This window comes from Electrophorus electricus, chromosome 11, assembly GCF_013358815.1.
Source record: "Electrophorus electricus isolate fEleEle1 chromosome 11, fEleEle1.pri, whole genome shotgun sequence".
NCBI lineage: Eukaryota > Metazoa > Chordata > Actinopteri > Gymnotiformes > Gymnotidae > Electrophorus > Electrophorus electricus.
The window spans coordinates 7579525-7601526 of NC_049545.1; the positions used below are offsets into that span (position 1 = coordinate 7579525).

Consider the following 22002-nt stretch of genomic DNA (forward strand, 5'->3'; position numbering starts at 1 on the left):
AGGAATAAGTGCATCATTCTTGCGCCTAAATGTTATTTTCAGTAAGTCCTGAGGCTGTGGTATACTGAATAAAGCCTGTAGACATTCTCCAGAGAAGGACACTGTCATATTCTTCACATTTTCCTTCTGTTTGAGTATGTGATAGCAAAACTGGATAACATTTACTTAATTAAAGAGATATGTCCAATTCAATTTGGCTCAAACACTGGGAAATATATGAAAGGGTCACATTTAACCAGACAGATTTAACTGTAATTAAATGAGGAGGAGTGTGCAATAATGCATTAATACATACAAGAAAGAGTTTTCTTTATTTATTTTAATGTGTGCCTGACTCTGCGATGTAAGAGCGAGCATAAATTCTAGGAGAATATCAGAAGACATCCTCAAATGCTGGAGCACCAACGAGTTAAAATTATAGTCGCTGTAACAGGGCCATTAATAGTCCAAGCATGAGCCCATTAGAATATCAGCAGTTTCACTTATCCAAAGGCTGACTTGAAATATTCATATGTAATTAAAGCTGTGTGGGTCTGAAGAGGGTGATAGTAGGCATTCAAGAAATAAACACACTATAAAAGCTCTTTGCTCAGTTAACACAGCCTTCTCATCTGGAAGACTGCATTTCTGCCTGTTTTTGCGATTGCTATCTATTACTATGGCATGCTGTAACTGTAAGGATTGATGAACAGCTATACTTGGCAATGGCAATTAGTATCCCTAAACTTTTGGAGTGTAGCTCAACATGCTAATTTAGTAGTATATAGGGTTTGTGCATATTGTTTGCCTTTGCATGTGGATAAGAGAGTTCTGCTAGGGAGAACAGATCACAAGCCACCGCTATGGCACACACTTTGACTTAAGACTAGAAGATACGGAAGGCATTTTGTACTTTGGTTACACTGCATATTTCGAATGTGATAATTCGTATGACTCCCCATGTGTAACATGGATGAAGATTCATTTGCATGTTTTTGACAAAATATTTTGCGCATTGGGTATGTGAAAGGCAGTGATTTGTGAGAACCCTAACTGAGTAATGTTTAAGATTTGTAAGAGTGCTCACACAGCATTTGGTAGATATATTTGAGTTTTTTAAGTACTTGTATGTCTTTTTCCTTGTTTCGTGGTATCATGTTGCCTGAATATTGGATTGCCAGTTAACAAATGGTACATTGTGTAACCCTGCTACAACTTGTATTCTAGTTCGTTGGTTATAAATACAGAATATAGCAAGAGGCTAGCTGTTTCTTGAAATTAGATTAGTCTGTTTTGTCTATTTAAAGTCATCAGTGATTGTATTTGTTACTGTAACCATAACAATAAAATGTGTTTTTGTTAGCTGCCTCACACTTGTTTTTCTGGAACCTGACAAACCTTGTACTTTGTATTGTTGGGCAAATAATTAAAACATAATATGCATTTGTCTATTTTCATAGATGATGTATAAGATGCTACATTATCTCATGCATTTTATGTTAAATGTGATGTTAATTAGCAGGTTTTTTATATCACTAATCAAACATCCTAGAATTTTTAAGTGACCTTATGTAGCATAATGTTCTTTCACACTGGCTGCTGTATTTACACATCTCATTTTTGTTCTCCATTCCAGATTAGCTCTATGATTGATGAGGACAAAAGAGTGGATTTGCTAAACACTAAACAAAGAAACCTACTGCATCCTCTGGTAAGGTGCTTGATTGATGACCCTTCACTGCTCATTTCTCCTAATGGCTCTTGCCCCGATCACAAATTTACGATCCTACATGGTCATTGCACGGCGTGATTGCTTTCTGACCTCTGTGAAATTGTGTAATTGCGGCTAAACACAGGAACGCCTGGATTCTGTTTGTGAAAGGCAATCGTATTTCCTAAGTGCTGGCAAATGCCGATTTTTATTTTGCGTTTGTTGAGCCTCGACAGAACACAGTGTATGACACGAGTCATAATTAGCAGCAGGGCCTCTCAAATCACTCCATGGCTTTGTTGTTCTTTCTCACAAAGCCAGTGTCAGTTTTTCTACATGATCAATACCATCAGGCCCAATTACTGAGATGAGAGGTTTTCTGTAAAAACACAACCAGTGTTGCATCAACAGCTCATATAGCATCTTCGTTGTTTTAGCTGGAGCCTCTTTAGGCATGTAAGCCCCATCCATGGCGCAGGCTTGTGTACTGCTGAAGGTGTTGAGCGGTAGTAGGTGCAAGGGTTTTGGTGGCTTCTACATAGTGTTAAAGAGTGCAGGACAGTGGACCTGCATGAGCCAGGACAGAGACCCATTCTGTTAATTATGGATGCGAACTGTGAACCCTGCCAGAGAAAAGAAAGAAAGGGAGAAGCTGAGAAAAACCTCGTGTCACGCATTTCAGATTATCCCCCCGCCCCCTTCCTAGGCCACTCTCTCAGTTTACCAAATTCCCTTATCATGCTCCATGAGCAAACTTGTGCACAATCTGGGCTGTGTGTCTCCAGTCACATGAGAGACAGAGGTGCTGACACGCTGGAATGCCTGCCTTGGTATTTCCTGATATTTCATAAACACGCTCATATGCACGCACAACCCCACACATGCGCGCACACACACACAACCACACACATGTATGTGCAAAAGCACATACACGTACGCACATGCACACAACCACACAGTCTGTTCATTTCATGGCAGTGGCCATGGCAGAGCAGACAAACGAAGGAGGCTTTAGTTTGGAGTCACTCTTATATCAGAGGGTGCAGATGAATGTACTGTATTTTATCAAGTTTTTAACTGAGTGCTGTTCCAGCCCAACACACCGAACGTATGGTTTACAGTGTGACCTTCCAGCTGTGGCCATTCAGGGTGTAAATTGCTGATCCTCTGAAATATACAAAACTCATCCGTCGCTGGTTGTGTCTCACTGCTATAACTGCTGTAGTACCTGTGATGGCAAATTTGTGAATTTATTTTGGACCATAGTTGGATTTCCTCTAAAATAACTTTAAACTGAACTTAAGGAAATTTTGCCCTGCCCATGCACATTGCAGAGGTTGATTATTTTGTCAGACTGTAAGATTGCTAAAGATTATAAACCAATTAGCCTAGTAATCATATGTACCCTACTGTTCGGAGCAGAATAAATGATTGGGGGATAAAACATGATTAAATTTATCCATGCTTTGTTAAGTGCTACATTCATTTATGTATGTCTGAGTGTAGATGGAGTGTGTAGTCCTCAAAGGTTTGAGATACTAATTAGAGATTTTTCAGCATTATTGAAAATTAAGAACTTACATGCGGCTATATCTTATATCAGCAAAGAAGTCCTGTAATATCACAGTGCTTACTGTTTAATGCCGACATCTCCAGAGCAGGGGAATTTCCAGTAGGCAAAGGGAGAGAAATGGGTTACACCAGGAGCAGGTCAGTAGTGTTTGTGCCACTCGTATGTGTGTGTGTGTGTGTGTGTGTGTGTGTGTGTGTGTGTGTGTGTGTGTCTGTGTGTGTCTGTGTGTGTCTGTGTCTGTGTGTGTCTGTGTCTGTGTGTGTCTGTGTCTGTGTGTGTCTGTGTGTGTGTGTGTCTGTGTGTGTGTGTGTCTGTGTGTGTGTGTGTCTGTGTGTGTGTGTCTGTCTGTCTGTCTGTCTGTCTGTCTGTCTGTCTGTCTGTCTGTCTGTCTGTCTGTCTGTGTGCGTGTGTGTGTGTCCATGAATAATGGAGCCATTCTTCAGCTGTCTGGGAGCTGCTGTTGTACAGTGGTGGTGTGTTTGGGGGGCTTGCTCAGGGCTTTAGGGCTCCTTTAAATAGCTTTAACCCTCAGCCATCAGAGGCCAGGCTGGGACGGTGGGCTACAGTTAAAACCTAAAAGCACCAGCACACCCCATTAAAGCAGATGTGCGGGAGAAAGAACCATGGAATCAGTGTATTGTGGCTGTTTCCTTTTGATTGGATATGCATGTGTTAACCTTTTGTTTTAATAACCCATAGTCCCTGCTTTCTGACTAATCAAGTATATACAAGTATTGGAGTAGTGGTTTAAACTTCTCAATAGTTTCCTGTTTTTTGAACAATTTATGTAGGTCATTGATCTGGACCATGCACAGGGGTAGAGGCCTGTCATGTTTTAATCATAATTTTATTCTAATCCTCATTTGTGGTTTGGGATTTGTTTTGCTGGCATACCGTGCTGACCTCAGGAAGAGGAAGTGGGTGTAAAATCACTGTGGGCAGCCCATGAGTGGCATCACCGAACAAACCCAACAACCCAAACAAATCAGATTATGGGAACAAAATTTAAGAGGATTAGTTTTTTCCTTCTCCCTTTCAGAGAGCACAAATCAAATAGAAAAAAATTCTGCACCAGCACACTTTTCCCAAGTCTGGATACAGCAGTTTTTGAAAAGTTCTACCTTGTCCGTGCATGACTCTTTCACTGCAGAGATACCCTCCCACCTCTTCTTAACATACTGGCTAACACGTCCTTGACACTCTGGTACGACAATGGAAAATGGCACGATGAAGCCTTTCGTGGGACTATAGCAAAGTGGCCCTTGTCATTGAGAACTTCCCTCTTGGGAGTGGTGCCTTTGAATGTGCACCTTATGTGCTCTGGCCTGTAGTAAGTGGGTGTGATCGATAGCCACCTGGATCATAAATAACATGTATGAATTTGCTGGGCTTGGTGTGTGCTCCTGAGCTTCAGCCACTGCCATATCCATGTACTTTTAACCTTGCACACACAGACAAATGAGAACTTGAGTCTACCATTCAAAGCGGATTGAGGCTAGCGAGCAGAGACAAATGGCATTAGTGTGGAAAACCGGATCAGAGTCAGAGGGAGGCCCTGGATCTGTTAGCACACAGCCATGCAGGTAGCTAACCATGAAGGAAATTGATCTGACTGATCTCATTTGAGATGAATCATAACATTCACCGCCATTTTGGATTTTTGTTTCAATTTTCTTTTAGTTGTGGTTGACCTACACAGTGACATAGCCTCTGTAAAACATACAAGATTAGCTCTCAGTATTGGTTTTGGGGTTTGCGAAGCTACTGTCAAGGAACCATTCACAAACTGAGGCTGGACCTGATGTGAATACGAGTTTGCGTGATGTGCAACTGCTGTCGAGCAATCGCAGTAAATATTTGTGACTTCAGAGCAGGCCGAGACATGATCTCATCCACTTCCGCCAGGGCATCGCATGTAGGCGCAAGCTCTGCAGATGTAAATCACAGTGCGCTCTTATCGGCTCATTAAAGCTTCTCTGACCCAGGCAGGAATGAGGTGCACAAACCGGGCATTGTTCATCAAAGACTGAATGAGACATATATGTGAAGGAAAGAAAGATGCATTGTAATGCTGTGTAAACTGCTGATCTGTGTGTTGATGCATTTTGCCGTTTTGTTTTGGGGTTTTTTAAAGCACAAAGAAAGAAAGAAAGAAAGAAAGAAGGGAAAATGAGTCTCATTAGAAAGACATGCAAAGACATGATGGCAAAAGAGCCCCCGTCCCCTGTCCCCACCATCCGTTATGTTGGTTTGGCTTTTGCACATATTATTACCTCTGTGTGTATGAACCTCAGATAAAGGTCAAGTGAGGAGGGCATAATTTAGTCCAGAGGCTTCCAGTTTTTGTTGTATTCTAAAATCTTTTTTGGTGTATTCAAAAAAGTTCTGTGGCAGTTTACAAAGACAAATTTAAAAACAAAAAATGTGATTATTTAGATCACATAAATATGTGAAATAGTTCCTGGCATGTGTGTTTGTGGATGTTTTCATATTGCATAGCCTTTATTAATCAGTGCATGACTATGAGTTAGAATTTTTGTGTGATTTCATGTCATGACATCACTCATTTAAACGCCTAATTAGCGTAATCACAACAAATGAGCTTTTAAAGAAATACTAGTAAGACTGGGTTTTCACTACATTTACATTTTTGGCATTTAGCAGACACTCTTATCCAGAATGACTTTTAAAAGTGCTTTGTCATGTACGCACAGAATGTATCCTAGCTAGTACAGCAGGTTAGAGTTCAAGATACCACTGAACTAGAATACTGCTGAAATACAGGAATAAGTGCTGATGCATAGAAGTGGGTAACAAGTATAAGCTCTGTATCAGAAAATAAGTGCAATATCAATATCAAACTATACATGCTAGTTTTGTGGTAATCAGTATTATTGGCTCATTAGAACAATAGTTTCCATAGAAGTGTAGTTTGCATAGATATTTACATAGAAGATCCTGTTTTACTGTGTTGTCACCAGGATAAAAGAAGCCCATCCCCTTCAGAGTTTTGCTGGCTGATTGTGCATAAGCTATCTATGGAGAAAGATCTGGAAATCGGTGCCACATACACAGTACAGTTTGTGACCTGTCCTTGCTTTATTTTCTGTGTTTCCCCAGTGGGCTGGAGTAGTGCTTTTTAAGGATTTTGTTAGAGCCTCTGCTCTTTTGATTTCAGTTGTCTCAAATTCAGAGCAGCAGGCATTATCTAAATTACAGCCTTGTAGTCTGTCATGTTTGCCCCTGTTAACATTCATTAAATTACCATTGCACTTTTATTTGATACCTCTGTGATATGAAGGTGATTGCCATGGAGTTCTACATGAGATGTAAGTGGAAACTAATGCGACTCGATTTGAACAAGACCTTTCAGAGCTGTGCAGCTGTGCTCCAAGGACATGTGGCATAAGAGAATCTGCAGTGTTTATAAAAAGGGTGTGCAGGGGCCCAGCTCAAAGCTGCTAAAGAAAGCAGTTGAAAGAGTGTGTGTAATTCGTATTGGAGCATTCATGTTTGCTCAGTTATAAGTGGGTGCATTCTGGATTTCTGCCTCGCCTTTACGTAGACATCAGATAAACACTGGGATAAAACCATGCTCCTGTCAGTCGTTAACTCCGAGGAAGCAGTAACAAAAGCTCAGACATGTTTTATAAGGACAGAAGTGCATAGATATTCAGGGCTTTTCATTAGGCATTTTCTCCATTTCAGAGCAAGGTTCAAGTTCATGTCTGTCATGACATTTGCAATGCCAAAGTCCTTGGCATGTTATATTTAAATAATTATACATGCAACATGCAAATAAACATACATGTGTGTGTGTCTTACAGGTCAAGATATTTTTTCGATGGTAATGGAATTATATATAGATGTTTGGTGATTTTCACATGTATTTGGTAGACTTGTATGGAACTACTTGTGGAACTACATGTATGCCTCTGCGTGCATGCGTGTGTGTGTTAGTGTGTGTTTATTTGTGTGTGTGTGTGTGTGTGTGTGTGTGTGTGTGTGTGTATTAGGGAGTGTGCCCTGTGCTCTGAACGCACTCTGTGAGAAGGTCCCTCATTAGTGGCCTGGTGAGCTGCTCTATGTGAATGCAAAGTGCTTGGGCCTCGCTTCTCACTTGCTTACACACTTAATCAAATCACCTGCTTGTTTATATGCTCCGCACCCACATGTGAAAAAACCCACCCGCACTCCATTCATTTGGGCCGTGCTCCGGGAGTCCCCCTTCCCTTACCCAGAAGCCCACTCCCCCAGGCTGAGGGGATAGCGTGAATGGGCTCACACTGGTCGCTGGAAGCCCTCAGCCTGTACTGCAGCATGCAACTGTTTTCTTTTGTGTTTTAGGAAGCCTCTCGTGTTCTGAAGTGCTGAATTATTCATTTGGAATCAGTTGTCTGGTGAGGAGCATGGTAATCACCCCAGGTGCCAGGGGAGCTGTCTTACATTTTCTGCTGTTAGAGTTGCATTATTGGAGTTTGAGTTCTCTTAACTCTGTGGTGGAGAGTTTATAGATATTGCATTGCATCTTTAGTTGCATGATGAAACAGACTACAAATAGCTGCTTGTCTGCTAGTTTAGATGCTCCCAAGCCTATTTAATGTCTGGAGCATGTCTTAGAGAAATGATTCAGTGAATATAATGGCTGCACTATGGCCCTGCTGCTGCTAATGCAGGCAGCAGCCCAATACCCTGTCCTCCGAGAGAGTATATTGATTGGAGCAGTAATATTTGTCTCATTCCTCTAAAGAGAAAGCACAAATAGAACCAAACCGGAATCGAAAGAATCTTCCTATTCTGCAGCCGTAGGTGTTGCTTGATGCAGAAACTGAAGGAAGTGAGATGACAATGCTGCTCGTCACAGCACTTGTAAAAAAAAAAGAAAAAAAAAGTTTTCCTTTTCCTGCAAGAAAGTGCTGAGGTCATCAGAAATGTTGGCGTAACTGACTCCATCTCGCAGCCTTCTGGCGGAATCACCGCGGCCTTCACCGGGAGTTCACGCCAGGCCGCACTCCGCCTGGTTGTGACATCAGTGCGCTACAGCTGCAGGTCCGCACGCGAGGCATAGTGGGCGAACAATTGACCAGGGGCGACGCAGGAAGAAACGGCTGACCTGATTGCTCAGCTGGCCAAGCAACTGCGGAAGGAAGGCCCAAGGCAGGGTCCTGTGCTGGGGGAGGGGGCCGCTGGATGGTGCCCCCCTCCCTCTCCAGGATGCCGGCATGTTTGGCCTGCCAGCTGCTGTTCTGTCTGCATGTCCTGCTAAAGCAGACTTGTACATGGAAAATGATCTGTGAGTGCTAATGCTCTATCAGCTCCCAGATATGGACATACTCAGCCTCCTGATAAACCAGATCCCTGTGATGGAAGCCGTTCTGTTCAGACAGGGACAGGGAGAATCTTCTTTTAAGGTTTGTCAGTGACACACAGTTGCTCTATCACACTGCTCTATGTAATGCATATAATTTGTTTTTTGTGAAGTCAAATATATTTATGAGCATATCATGTGGTTAGTATATATTAGTAGATTATGGTAGGTTACACGGGCATATTGATTTGGTGATTTTTTTTAAAGATCCTAGTATATTTTGCAATGTTAGTTTAATCTAGATTCCACACACAGTTTTTAATTATTAAGGGTGCAGCTGCTCCCTATAAAGCCTTTGTGAATGTAATGGAACCTATTTTCCACTATGTATACATAGATACATGGACAGCTGGAAAGGGCAAGATTCATATGACCTACCACATGCTCAGTTCTCCATAGAGGAAACGGTGTACAACAGCACTCGTATCAGAGGCAGTTCTGTAGAGGCTGTTTGCTGAAATGATCTTTTTCTGAATAAAATGTAGATACAATATTAGTTTCCCTACATTCACCCCAGCTGTGAGAAGACAAAGGCTCTGACTACACAAATAGAACATTGTTCACATGCAGTGAATGTGTGTGTGTGTGTGTGTGTGTGTGTGTGTGTGTGTGTGTGTGTGTGTGTGTGTGTGGCAAGCTCAGTGATGGCCCTGTCTTCCTTCACAGATTAGTTTTCAGTGCTTAAAGCCACCTTCCTGCCAGGCAGGGGCTCCTTTTCAATGACAGGGCCTCATCTGTTAGTGTCCCCCAGGCCCATGCGGCCTGGCCGCTGCTCTCGGGAGAGAACCAACGCTCCCCCCCATCTCCAGCAGCCGCGTGGGAGTTTAATTGCTCCGCTGGTCGCAGACAGCACCTCGCTTCCTCATTACCACGAGCACAGGACTTGCTTCCTATGCCCCCCCACCATCCAACGCCCCCGACGGGTGGAGGCAGATAAGCAGGTAGAGGTGTGATTTCAATTGGGCATGGAGGGAGCAGAGATGATGGCCTGCTGAAAGATTACTGTCTCCCCAAGCAGACACTGAGCCTCAGTTCAGCCCTGTCCCTTCAGTCAGCCTGGTGTTTGCTGCCACCTTAATCAACTTATTTGACTATGAATTTAGTCTGTGCATGCAGCCCAATGTCTGAGATGCCATTCACCTCATTGTCGTATGCTTCCGCCTCTAATGTGTTGCCGTCACGTCTAGTTGCCTATTAGTTATAGTGTTCCACCTAGCACGGGAACTGTGGCACCGCCAAACCAGCCATGAAGTGTTCTGCAGTTGGGGTGGTGACCCTGGTACCAACTTTGCCTGGCTACACCCACCACCCCACCCTCCTGCACCAGCCATGCTGTCCTTGGACATCACACTAAAGCCCTTGTTTGTTTGTAGAAAGGGTCACACTGTGAGGTAATTGGGAGGCATCTTCATATCTTCATATTCTTGAATTACCAGCCATCTTTACATTCTTTCTTTCTGCTTTTTTTGGAAATATTTGTGAACTACTATTTATGGTATATAGGCAAACACTCTGGAGACAATTGATGTTTTTTATTGTTGGTAGAAACACTTTGTATGTCATCTTTTGTAGCATTAGAAACCACCCACTCAACAGACTTTCAACATTCTTTCTCTCTGTCTGTGTCTCTGTGAGCGTGAGACAGATTACTTGGTCTAGTCCTGCACTCAGGGGCCTGCTCTGGGTGGTTGGCGTCAGCGTCGGAGGGAATTTCTGCAGACATTGTGCAGGTCTCTCAGATCATTACCAGCCCCCTTCACTGAGCCTTTGTTCCTGAGCACACTCAGCCCGTGAGCTGACACGCGGCATTTTGCTGTCGCGAGCGACACACACCAAGCCAGGACGTCGTGTCTCCTAATGTAGCCCTGTGCTGCGAACACATTCGACTGTCACTCCTCCCCCTGCGCCTCCCCCTGCGCCTCCCCCCCTCACTCTCTGTCCGCCTAAATCTGCTCATCTTCTAACAAAGCATCAGGCAGCTTATTATGGAGGTGTGAAAAGAGAGGAGCTTTTCTTTCATGTGTGGCCATGTCTTCCCTTATATTTGTGGTCACCGTCTGAGCGGCGTATGGCGGCAAGATCACGCGATGGCTGTGACCGCGTGGAGCTTTGCTGCTTGTGCAGCGCCCGACTCACCACTCTTCGATGGGGTGACCCATCGCGTGTGACTGCCGTGGCAGAGTCTTCAAGGATCCGTTGGCCGTTCTGGTGGAGGGGTTCTCTGACCGGTTGTGGGCTGAATGGAATGGCAACACAGGAGTTTAAGTTTCAGCTTGTGCTGGGGCCCTGTGCTCAGGGCCCCCGGCAGAGTTCAGAGGTCACACTTGTGAGGCAGGAGGGGGAGATGGAGGAGGAGGGCCAGTTCAGGGGCCCCAGCTTCGCACACGTCTGTCAGCAAAGCCTTTTGTTTTCCCTCCTCTTAACCTCTTAAGAACCTCCTCTGTAACCAAGGAAATATTGCCAGGGGAGATGAGCCTTGGTGATGGCAGAGTGGGCAGATGGGCATTCGCTGGTTTTCTGTTCAGGTTGTTAAATGCGTCACATCTCTGGTCACTGGTTATTTTGCTGCCCAGGTCTCTCTCGACAGGTCCTTTTGCTTTTCCTGGCCCTGGGGGACCCCTGCTCACTGCATGGCTCACTTTGAGTGTGTGTGTGTGCACGCACGTGCGTGTGAGTGTGTGTGTGTGCATTCGTGAGTGCTTCCATATGTCTAGACAGGAGAGGAATCCCAGGGGCCCCACGCGTTTAGACTCAGGATATTAAATGACCTAATGGCCGTGTTATTTGTGTAGGATTCATTTAGAGAATCTTGTGTGGGGCATTAAATCATAATGAAGAGGGTATGAATTTTGATCGGAGGCGGGTGGGAGCGTTGGGAGCATGTCTGGCTAATGCTCAGCTCTAGCCCGCTGTCTGCAGAAAAGGAGAGCTGTGGGGCCTGACCTGTACTAGGCAGCCCTGCACCGCAGCTATGCAGACGCGGCTGAAGAGGCAGACGCGAGCGCAGCCAGACCGCCAGCACGAAAATCATTACCACAGAAACAAGAGCGGACACATGGCCGCCACACTGGCTCTGCGAAATACAGCAGGACCCCTAAGTGACTGGCCACTGCTGATGGAGGTTGTCCACGTTGAAGAAGCCGCTTAGGAAAAGCAGCTACGTACCGGTTTGTAGTCAGCAGCCATGTTTATTTTGTTCTTATTGCGCTGTAATTAAGTGCTGCTTTAGGCGTTAGAAAGCGTTCCCGCACTTATCCAGGTGAAGTAGTTATAGCCTGGTGGGTTAGTGCGGACCCCCTCCCTCCAGCCCAGACCTGCTGTGCTAACAGGAAGCACTTCGTTTCCTGTCTTCGGCTCCATGTTTGACTCAGCTCTGGAGATGCTGGTTATTTTACACTCAGCCAGCATCAGGTGTCGCGCTAGTAGACGATTTGGAGGCTGCTGTGACGCTCTGTGAAGCCTGTAGCCGGGCGGGAGTGTGGCGTGCCAGCAGTAATACCTGCATGCCACTATCATAACATCAGCCTGCTGACGTGGGCGAAAGCTCTGGCAGGACCCCACCCCTCCAGACGCCTCGCACACTCCGCCGCCTTCTTCCCGCCCAGTAGCACAGACCGATGTTTGAACTGCATAATTGATCCTTGAAATGAAGATGATGCTTTTTTCAGCAAATGAACACCCCAGATGTTATTAACTGTCATTAACTGTTCAAAAGCACCATGCACTAGGCACACACAACAGCAGACAGCAGACCACGGACGCATGGATGAGTGTTTGTGGATCACTCTGATTATAGCTGGTGTGTGTGGTCATGGATTTAAAGAGAGAGGAAGAGAGAGAGAGAACAGGTTAGAGATCTCTGCTCTAGGCTGCTTGACCTGCAGTGCTCCAGCCAGTAGATATTCACTCCAGAGCCTGAACTTTATTGATCGGTATGTGTTCTGTACACTCACAACCACACACCTTTTACACTCTGCGTCATCCCAGGGCTGTCACACCAACAGGTTACTACAGGCAGATATGTATGGTTTAAGGTCGTGTATGTTTATGTACCAATTGTACATATATACCCTATAAACATGATATTTGTGTGGTTCCTGTTTTTCATTAGAGTGGAGGCACACAACTGTGTACATTTGTGTGTGATTGTGAATGTGTGCACATGTGTCATTAAACATGGTTGCACATGGCACACATCATGTTTTTTTTGTTTTCTTTGTGCGCGCGCGCGCGTGTGTGTGTACAGGGTGTTTAGACACTTAAACGGAACTGAGTGCTGGGGGAGAAGCAATAAGAAAAGACTGATTACCAGACAGGCCACATGTTCACTCCAGATATGCAGCTTTAGCAGTATTCCTCTGCTGCACAGTGTCAGGCATATTGATCAGCTTCTTGTAATAGAGAGAGGGGCAGTGTGCAAAATCAATGCTTGATTTTTTTTTTTTTCCATCTTTACCTACCTTTCTCTCTCTTTCTGCACCAGCCAACCTACTGCCATTATCTGCATTGTGGAGAACACACAACTCCAGCTTTTCCCCGCCTGTAAACCAACACCCAGCAGATTCCGTGTTGCCACAATAAAACTATACAAAAACTCTATGCCGACTTGTTTGTGTCCTCCTGCTTGCACCGTCCAGTAACCTGCTTACAGACCTGAAGGTGCAAAAGAGGATATTCTACAGTCCCGTTTTATTTCTCCCTAGGCTGCCATAGCACTAATGCTGCCGTAATGCAGAGGTCAGCTCTGTGATGTTGTGTGTGGATGTAAACGGCAGCCAATTTGGGTCCAGTCTGCAGGACATCATCAGGCTTTTCGCCATTATGCAGGTGTTCCTTTTTTAAAATCACTCAGAATTGATACAGATTAATAAAAAGAGAATGATTATTGTTGCTCTTGAAGTCCTCAGTCTGTCTACTGTCAGAAAATAGATTTCATTTAGGTAATCTAGAGGCTTTTTCTCAGTTGATGTGTCTGGAATGTGGCTGGCAGTCGAGCAGTTCACAGTGAGCTTCTGTGTTTGTGCGGAGAGCCTGGCCTTGCCTAGCGCTGCCCGGTTAGTCCTGCTAGCTCTCGTCCAGTGTCTCGCAAACAGCCAAAGCACATCTTCAGGTAATCATTCCTGGTTGTTGAACACCATGACATGGCCTTCAGCTTGTACCTTTCCACGCACCCATTTCTGACACTATTGACCTCACTGGATCAGAATGGGGTATGGAGCTCTCTCTGCACTACCTCTGGACACAGAATTGATTCATTCATTCCGAAAACCAATTAAAGCAGCTAAACGAGCCTGTGTGCTATATTGTTTTGAATGGAAACTGTCAATACTTATTAAACTAATTTATTGATTAAATGGCAAAGGAGCCAAAAGCTTGTGTTCATTAGAATATGTTTGATGAAAGAAAGCAGTGGAGAGCAGGCACAAGTAGAAGGAAGCCTTGAAATAAGAAACTGAAGCAGATAAGATGAATTTTAAAGAAATAAACCCCCTCTGGGCATAATCTGGATGTCTGTGTGTTTGCTGAAGACATAGTATGAAGTGAAATCAGTGCTGTGGCTTCAAATCAATTTAAAATTGAGTTCAAAAAGCTATCAGCATACTTCGTTTGTGTTTGTGAGCAAAGAATTGACTGATAATTAGTTAAAAGCCTAGTGGTATATCAACAACATTTACAGCAGTTGTCATCCTATAACATAGTCTGCCCAGTGGTTAATATTACAAGGAAACAGTTTCTCTGACTTTATTATACCAGAATGGGGAGTCAGTGTTCATACAGCTGAACACAAGTGAATAAATTGCTTCATACAGCTTTAATCACGTAACAAGGATTCAGGCCCTTGTCATGACACCATGTTTTGTCCATTGAACAGGGCTTTATCCATGTTTGCTTGCCGTCATGCATGGTTCAGCACATACACCCACCCTGGATCCCACCGCAATCGCCTTTGTTGCGTTTATGTAAATCACCTGGCATGGGATATAGTATGACCTTATGGCAGCGCAGACCCTATGACATCAGACAGAGCTTTTCCTCTCGGAGGCGTGGCATTTTAATGAGGGCGGGTGGCACCAGACTCCGCTCAGCTTGGCCATGCGCGTGGCCCCTTGGTCCTCCAGAACCCAACCTGTCTTACTGCCACCCGCCTGGTGGGGTAATCTTTCCCCTCTGTTTTCAGGAGTATGGGAGGAAGGTGGGTGCTTCACCCCCTCAACCCCCCCCCCCTGTATTTCTGTGGTGTACTCCCTGTGTGAGCAGATGCCCCATCTTGAGCTGCGTGGGCCCAGGCAGGGAGTGGGCGGGCGACTGGGGGAGTGAGGGGGTAAAGGGGGCGGGATGAGCAGAGCAGGTTGGCCCGGCGTGGGCTTGGCCCTGTTGTTGGGGGATGATGAATGGTGCTCACCTGGTGGTCTCTGTGAGGGCTGGCAGCCTGCACTGTGGGGGTCTCCCACCAGCCTGTCCCAGGCAGCGTGTGGCAGGAGGCAGCAGCCAGGGCCACATTAATCAAACCTCTCCACCTGCCTCTCTCCCTCTCCCCGGCGCTCCCGCTCTCTCTCCCTCTTTACATATTCCCCACCAGGCCTGTCGCTCGGAACAATGGGCCTTTTAACAGGGCTCCTCGAACGGAGAATACACACAGACAGCGTGGTCGACACTTTCAAACACGGTGGCCATTTCACGGCTAAAGCCTGCAGTGTCTCTACACTTATGTAGTAGGTGTTTAATGTTCTTAGAAAGGGGAGAGACAAACCTGTTTCTGCCCTGACAACCCAGAGGCTATCTGTGAGGGCTAAAGTGGACTTAGGCTCTTTAATGTACTTAACATGGCAGGCCTTTGCCCTGCACCGCTGTCTTAACTGCTTTTGGCTCTCTTATACTGGTGTTAGTGACACTTCCTTTTAAGGTCACTGAACACATAATTGGGTACTTAGTGGGGCCCTGTACTTGCATTAGTGTAGACTGCTTTAAGTAAGCACTTTTAACAGCTGCTGGAATGTGTTAACACTTTGACATGAATCAGAATTTCCAGTTTCATGACATTTTGGTATTTCTTGCTTGACAAATTTCTTGTAGGACTCTTAAAATTATATTTTTCAGTTACACTACACTAGAACATATAGTAGTACTACTATATATTACATATGTACATCATCATAGTCAACTATCTGTAGTCAGCAGTGTCGAGGACCAGAAAGCTATCGCAACAAGAAAAGCTTAATCATTGTGAAATGAAACATTAGCAACACATCATCATAAATGATTATTTACTCCATGTGAAATTGAGCACTGATTCCCTTGTGATCTTTTTTGGATCAGATGAACACCAGTGGCTCATTAAATATACATGCTGTGTATTGAGCTGAGCTAGCCAATTAGCTGGGGCCATGTTCGATCGCTAATAATTGCTTGGCGTTTGCACTATCACCGTAGCCTGCTGCCGCTTCCTCTGTTTGGGTGGGATTTCACGTCTCTGCCATTGCCCATTCACACTGCAGTCTGGCTGTGCTATTGTGTGTGTGTGTGTGTGTGTGTGTGTGTGTGTGTGTGTGTGAATGGAGCAGGCACACAAGACGATGTAGAATGAGACGAGTCTTGTGTACGTTGTGGGGGAGTGGCATTTCCTTCAGTGTGAGGCATCACTGCAGCATGTGTTTCTGACATAACCCACGCTACTCTGATACCACAGCCTCATCTGAGCTGAATAAACCATGTTTACATGCCTTGTCCTGCCTGTTTCATGATTAGATGCTTGAGCACTACCTGCGTGCTGGTCAAACATTCATAATGACATCTGTGCCACACAAGTGTATTCTGTTGGTTCACCTGCTCCCTGAACTTATTTGAATTAGGTGGAGATTAACAGACTTGAATTAGATCACAAAGTCAGATAACAGTGTTTTGTGCAGGAGGAGTTACGAAACAGCTCTTCTTCATTAATGGTCTTATCTGCATGTAATTAAGGAGGAGTGTGCCCTTCCAGTGCATTTCTATTTAAATCATGCCAGAGATACTGTGAGAAACAATCAAAGCTGTGCCATGTGCGACTTGGTTACTTTAGGCAAGAAGAGATCTAAGAAGTGGCTTGTTATGGTTAAACTGTTGCTAACTCATTAATTATGAAGCTTTTGCATGACAAAAACCCACTGAAACTAGTAAACACACAAACAAGGAGCTTTATGTTCTTTCCATTAGAATAAAAGGGAAATCTCTTCTGTGTTTTGTGTGTGTGTGTGTGTGTGTGTGTGTGTGTGTGTGTGTGTGTGTGTGTGTGTGTTTGAGGGACAGGAATTGTGCTTACTGACCAGTAAGTAAAAAGCAAAAATTGGATGCAGAGTGCTGTCTTGTCTGCAAATTTGTTGAAAACCTTGGATATGATTTGGCCTTGGAAAACTGGCTTTCCTTTCAGGAAGTGTTCTTCTCCTCTCTCTATAAACAGTGGAAAAGGGACTTGAAGAAAATGTCCCAGACTCACTGTTTCCACTGTAAACACGTGCTTGAGCTCTTTCCATTGAGTGCCGTGGGCTTCTGCTGGGGCTGGGCTGTATTCAGGGAAACGACTTTCCCGGAAAGAACTTTGTTTTGACTCTACATCAGTAATGCTAAGAGTTAACTCATGAGAGAGAGGATCGTAAGCTATTGTGAGTGGGCTTGTGTGTCCCCAGCATGAACTATTACTTGTTCTGCTTGTTGAAGTGGAACGTCAGAAGGGGGTTGGGGGAGGTTGGTTCAGGACCTGAGCTCTGGTTGAGGTGGCAGTGTCTGGCGCTATAGGCCGGTCTCATCACAGCTGCTTTGGTTAGACTGTGCCATGATGCCATTGGGGTATGGACCTTCTGCTTGATCAGAGCTTGCTGGACAAAACAAGCATCGATTTCAAATAGTTGTTTAGTGTAGCAACCAAGTTAGGTTCTCTTGCCCTGTCTGAGCTAGATCGGGTTCTTTTGCTTTGGCATTTCTTTTAAAGTGTAAAAGCTGTACATGAAAAGAAGAGAATACACAGATATGTCAATATTTACATGTAATAATTTATCTGGAAGACAGAGATGTCATTGTATAGAATTCATAGCTTAAGGGAAAAAAAAAAACGCAATTGATTTATTCCCTCCTGTCATTCAGTAGCCAGCAAATGTTTTGTTTAATATGTTTTTTGCTAACCTGCCTGAAGGTGTTAAAGATATTCCATTTTATTTATTCTGTGCACTGTGGGATAGCTTCCCTTCTCTTAGTCGGGTAATTAAACTTTTCTGCAGCAGTTCCCCATAAAACACATGCTTCTCCTGCCAGCCATCTCCCTGATAGCAAACCTTAACCTGCATTTGAGGCTGGGGGAGCCATTTTTATTGCATTGTATCAGCCATGAAAGAGGTGCTAAGATGGACACTCTGTATCTCCACCGCGCCAAAAACTAATCTAAATGGAAAACACATTGTCTTCATTATTTTGCAAGTGCTGAAAGAACACTGTTGCCATAGTAACAGCCAGCAGAGGCCGAGGGCTGCTTTAGGGCCAGCGAATGGAGTACAGTGGATGAGCAAAAGTGCCTGGCGAGGCAGACGGCAGAAAAGACCAGTTAGAGAGGGGAAAAGTGCTGCTCTCTGGCAGAATTCATTTCAGGGAGGGGCGGGGGGGGTGGAACAAGGTGGCATATTTAACATGGATACTTAGGAGATGTGTGCGCTCTGCCCATAGGCTAGCTGCAAGTCAAATGGAAAAAGGTATTATGTGTGTGTGTGTGTGTGTGTGTGTGTGTGTGTGCGCGCGTGTGCTTGCCTGTGTGGGGTGCAAAGAAGGAGCTGTACTTACTGTAGGTAGATGAGGGAGTTGGTTTGATTAAAAGCACAGGGGAGGACATGCCACCCCACAACCAGGTGCGGCTGAAATCGCCCGCGTCCATAAAGTCATTGCTGCCAGCGCTCACTGCTACTCTCCTCTGCAGCATGGCTAATGAATGGCAGGGAAGCAGCTGTTTTTGCAAGGTGGTGCTGGACACTGAACCCCCAAAACCTAGCATGCGGCAGAGCCTTCGACAACATTTATTAAAGAAAAATAAAAGTGCACTCATATCGCTTGCTGGCTCACAAAAGCCATGGAATCCTGGCTGTTTTCTCACTCATCTTGGTCTGTGTGAGGAAGAGTGAAAGGATGTTAGGTCTCCAGCCACATCAGGGAGCACCGGCGGTCTGGGGTTGCCCGGAGAGCCAGGCCCTAATAGTTTCTTCTGAGCGGCATCGCTGTTGATGCCATTAAGGCCAGGACACAGCTTGTTGCACCTCTCACTTGTTTATTTGCGCACCACAGAGTAATAAACACGGTCACTTGCTGAAATTATTGTCATTGCTGTTTAAACAGCAGTCACACTTAGCTGCACGGCGTCTGTGCGTGACCTTCCACTCACTGGTCAAAATACTGCTAGTTAGTAAACAGAAGCCAGCCGGCACGGTAGCTGCAGGCTTCCCTTGGTAAATGATCTTCTGGGTTAGCTAATGAGGGAGGCACAGGGAGGCAACCTGGGTGTCAGGGCCGCAGCAGCACTGGAGATCAGGAGCATGGCACCTAATGGCCTGCAGAGCCTGCGTCCAGCCACTCTTCGTCATGGTGATTCATGTCAGGGCGTAATTGGTTTACCTGCCCGCGTCCGCTCTGAGGCTGTCTGTGTGGCTAAAAACAAATTACCCACCACTGACCTTTAAGCTGTACCAGACATCCCTGCCGAGGAGAGGAGAGAGGAGACTATGACAGGAGAGGGGAAGAAAGGAAATAAAGAATAAGTACTGCAAGCACTGTGGCGCTGGCATTTCTTGGCTTGGTTTTGACTTATATTTTTATCTGAAAAGGTTTATCTGACTGAGAACTGCCTTTGGGTGTTTTTTATTTGAGCTCGGCACACAGCGTGTGAGGTTTTTGAAAGCAATAGCGTGTCACTCGGCGCGCCAGCCGTCCCCGGCTCTGTTTGCCTTTGCCTAGATGAAGGCTGCTGCTGGGCTGGGAGCAGCAGAGTTTGCACCACGCAGGTTTGCTTGCACCACTTATCTGTCAAGAGCAGTGAGCGGGGTAGTGGTAGCAGGGGGAATCAGAGAAGGCGCAGTAATTCCCCACTTCCTGCAAGAAGGATACAATATCCATTTTAGTGACAGCATAGATGGGCTCCAATTTAAATCTTAATCCACAGGGGCTGAGTGGCAGTGGGCCGGATTGATTTCCAGCCGGCCAGTGGACGACCGCCCGCTCCGTGACCACACTAGCTGGCCACTGGGCTGATAGCTCCGTGATAGCCGGCCACCCGGCTGGGGTGCTGCTGATGAAAGCAGTGCCTTACCCCTCTATGACCATTTCACGGCCCAGCTTCCATGGCAGTAATGGCGGTGCTCTCTGCGTGAGCTCCCCCTATATCCTGCTAAAGGGCCGAGTGGCACTGGCCTCCCCTCCCAAAGGAAAAGCTTGTACTTCTCTCAGCACTGTGGCTGTGGTTTACTATTACTCACACTGCTGTATGCATGGCTGCCGCATGGCTGCTGTGTGAGCCTGCTGTGTGGAAACACAGGCATGCCTTTCTCATGTAAAAGTAAATCCCTTTAAAACTTGATAGCAAAAATGATTACTTCGTTTACCCTTGTTTTAAATGCTAGTGAAAATTTTAAATGTGAAGTAGACACAATTCTGCCTAGTCTAGATATGTACTCAGCAGTTAAATTCCTGCTGACAAATATTTAGTAGCGCCCACGCCTGCCTGCAGGGCGTTTTTCCGTTTTCTCTCACTCACACACTCACACTCACACTCTCTCTCTCTCTCTCTCTCTCTCTCTCACACACACCCTCTCACTCACTCTCTCCATTGCTCTCTCACACATCATACACACTCACTTACACTCACTCTCTCTCTCACTCAGACAACCTCTTTCTCTGTCACACTCTTTCTCTCTTTGCCTCTCACTTACTCACCCACTCACTCACTCACTCACACACTCTCTCTCTCCCTCTCTCCTTCTCTGAGGGGAAGTCCAGGAGGTGTAAGTATGCGTGAATGAACCCCCTCAGTGTGAGCACAGAGCCATGCCTGTTTGCAGGGCCAGGTCGGGCCCCTATCCCACCCCCTCCTCCCCCGTGTCTGGCCTGGTGGAATCGCCCCTCACACTGGGGACCAACACCCCAGTCAGTCAGCAGCAGGCTGCCAGAGCGCTACTCACGCCTGGTTCTGGCCCGGGTCTGGCCTGGGTCTAGACTGTTGAGCTCGTGTTAATTGTGAGTTTACTCCCAGTCCATTACTGGCTAATCTCATTAGCTCTCTGCCCAAGCCAAGAGCTGAGTGAGCCGAGCTGCAGGAGAGAGCGACCCCCGCCCACCCCACCCTGTCTACCCTTTTGCACTGGAGAGTGCCCACAGAGCACACCCGGGCCCTACAGTAATCAGGGCTACGAGGCGCGTGCTCAGCTATTGATGAATCCCTTTAATTATCAGAGAGGAGCCTTGTTTGCTGTGCACTGGGTTAATCAGACGCGCAGGGTTTTTTAACGGTATGGAGACCGAATGTGACGGAATAGCACCCCGTTGACATCCACTATTCAAGGATCCTATCTTTTGCCTCTAATTGTTTTCCTTTCAATTAGTTGGAGTTTTCTTGCTAATTACATTTGTCCCATAAAACAGGAGAAAATCTTGGGCGCAGCAGGAGCTGCCGCACAGGAGGTCGCCGTGCAACAGCTCCTAAAGGAGACGCTGCAGCTTTGTCTGGCGAGATTGCCAGGAGGAGGCATTTTGTGTGTGCGTGGGTGCATGTGTGCATATGTGTGCGCTCCCTTTTATTTCTGCTTGTGTGCCTCTTTTTCATATGTTTTGTGTAGCCCTTGTCTACAGTACACACATACCCTCATTTGCAGTTCACATCTGTCTGGAGGCCATGTGATCATGTGAGTGAATACATATGCATGCTGGTGTTTTGCGTGCTGCATTTGCGCAGTGCCTGGCAGCACTATATACTCTGGGCCGGGCTCTCTCTCTCTCTCCCTCTTTCTGCCGCCGTGGGAGCTGTCGAGCTCCCTGCCAAGTGCAGGCTCTTCCGACTGATTCTTCAGCACTTTTTGGATGACCCTGAAACGGAAGCCCCTGGAATTTTTCCGCTTACCTATTCAGCAGCACCTGCCTCTGGGAGCGCACTGACCCTGAGCTGGTGGCATGCCTGCCAGCTCAGGTTAACAGCAGTGCCCTGTCTGGGCCACGTCGCCTCGCCGAGCCTCAGGCCAACGAGATAAAGGCTCAGTCTCAGTCGCCCGCCCTGAAATGCAGCCTTCCATACTTACGATCTCGGCAAGAATGTAAATTATGGCTTTTCCAGAAAAAAGTCGAGGCCTGGAAACCCTCCTTTCTGCTGTCATC

General features: G+C 45.9%; 1 protein-coding gene across 6 annotated transcripts in view; it reads left to right on the plus strand.

Annotated features, from left to right (window-relative positions):
- Window positions 1-22002, plus strand: part of zmiz1a (zinc finger, MIZ-type containing 1a) — a 93676-nt gene that overhangs the window by 33699 nt on the left and 37975 nt on the right. For all 6 annotated transcript variants that reach the window (XM_035531657.1, XM_035531661.1, XM_035531659.1 and 3 more), the window contains exon 3: window positions 1616-1690. The gene's annotated coding sequence lies outside the window, so the exon portion shown is untranslated. The remainder of the gene's footprint in view (window positions 1-1615; window positions 1691-22002) is intronic.